Genomic DNA, 2,084 nt, shown 5'->3' with positions numbered 1-2,084 from the left:
ATATGCGCACACGCACGCACGCACGCACACACACACACACACACACACACACACACACACACACAATTTATATATTGAGAGGTTATATTATCGAATTGAATTATTATGTATATAGAAAACATAGTTTAATCAATTTGTGAAGCAAATATCATTTAAAAAAACTTTACATTAGTACACATACGTGAATTGTGAATAATATATAATTACATGATTAAATACTATTATGATATATGAACATTTCTTACCTTAATAAATTTGCAGCTAATATATGCCGATTATCCGTCTACGCGGCTATACCATACAGCTCTACCACGTGTAATAAATACTGTAATAATCACCGCTATTAAAACAAGAATAAATCGATTAAATTATATAAAAATACATACCAGGAAATAGAAGACCGGGAAACAAAAGTATATGCGACGACGACTTGCATCTATATAACCTCTTGCACAGTCTACACACAAGACGCGTTTCCCGCGCAGCAAGATGAGTAACCAATCATTTTTTTGCTCTATAGAAAAGCGATAAATTGATTGGCTACCGCGCGCGGCAAATTTAAAGTGATAATTTTTGCGGCATTTCTGCATCCTCTGTGTGTAGGAGCCATATACATATATTACGACCACAACGATGGTCGAAGACAGACTACTGCATATATCTTAATAATCCCAAATCCCAATAACGTTCACCACACGTTCAGCAGAATATTTATTTTGCAACTGTAGGAAGTTATCATCGCTAAGATAGACCGAACTACTTCTCTAGATCTAAAAATATAATTGTACACATTGATCTCCGATGTAATAAACACATTGTGTTATTATTATCATAATTAAATAATGAGATTTGAAAATAATTACATTTTTTAAATAATTTATAACAATTTAATTTTAAAATATATTAATTATAAAATTTAAAATACATTTTATAATATAAAAAAATTATTTCTTAACAAATATATAAGTTTATTTAACATAAAAATACTATACAAAACGAAACAAAAATTTTATAAATATTTAATATTTAATATTACGCAAAAATAAATATCAAAATATTTGTTGTAATATTTATAAAATTTTTGTTTCATTTTGTATATTATTTTTGTGTTAAATAAACTTATATTTGTTAAGAAATAATTTCTTTATATTATAAAACGTGCATTTTAATTTTTATAATCTATATATTTCAAAAATAAAATATTATAAATTATCTAGAAAATTTAATTATTTTTAAATCCCATTATTTAATTACGTTAAAAAATACTATTAATAAAAAGAAATATTTATTTTTTTACTAAAAATAATTTTAGTAATAAAAAATAAAATTTTTTAAACGCTAATGCAGAAAAATCATTACTTTAAACTTGGATGTACATCAAATGTCCATAGGATGTACTTGTTAGATATCAAATTTATGTCCAAAAACGGACATCCAATTTAAGTTCCATTCGGATCCTTGGACGTATGGACATTAATTGGACTTAAAATGTATGTCCATAAGATATCCTGTGCTATTTGGGTATTTACAGCACATGTTGTAAAAAGATATGGGAAACGTTTAGCATAAAATGAATTGCACTCACCAACAAGTACGAAAATAATGTGGTGCGAGATGATTGCAAGTACGTCGCCACGTGATGTATTCTTCACAAGACTGTTTTTCACCGCAAATAACAATTTTTACTTATTTAGCACTTTAGCTCAATTTCTGAAATTTACCACGAATTCACATCATCCACACCTTTCAGACAAAAAATTTTGCGAATTCGAGGTGATCGTTGGTTTCGTGGATTTCGCCATATTAAAATGGATGACGATCGGCGCCGTGGCAGCCGATCGGGCCGATGCCAAGTGATATGCGCGGGACAATTTTTGGCGGGCGTTATGATTGCGCCCTTGCGCATGCTTAAGTTTATGACAGCAGAACTGGATAGTAAGAGCTTAATTCGAACAAACTTGTATAGACGCATAATGAATAGAAAAATTAATAATCACGCATCTAGTATGAAAAATATAGCGTAAGCAGTATGGCATTTTATTTCAAACAATTGGTCAATTTCTGTATGTAATATGCATAATTAT

At 29.2% G+C, this 2,084-nt stretch overlaps 1 long non-coding RNA gene across 1 annotated transcript; it reads right to left on the bottom strand.

The window, feature by feature from the left end:
- Positions 1 to 71: 71 nt before the first annotated feature.
- Positions 72 to 1,522, bottom strand: LOC105458023. Its single transcript, XR_975474.1, has 3 exons — positions 1,360 to 1,522; positions 387 to 770; positions 72 to 325 (listed from the first exon to the last, which is right to left on the bottom strand). It is a non-coding gene; the product is annotated as an uncharacterized LOC105458023 (long non-coding RNA).
- Between the last annotated feature and the right edge of the window lie 562 nt (positions 1,523 to 2,084).

This window comes from Wasmannia auropunctata, unplaced genomic scaffold (assembly GCF_000956235.1).
Source record: "Wasmannia auropunctata unplaced genomic scaffold, wasmannia.A_1.0 LD334754.1, whole genome shotgun sequence".
NCBI classification, from domain to species: Eukaryota; Metazoa; Arthropoda; class Insecta; order Hymenoptera; family Formicidae; genus Wasmannia; species Wasmannia auropunctata.
Note: the sequence above shows the minus strand (reverse complement) of the source record. Positions and strands in the feature narration are given on the sequence as shown.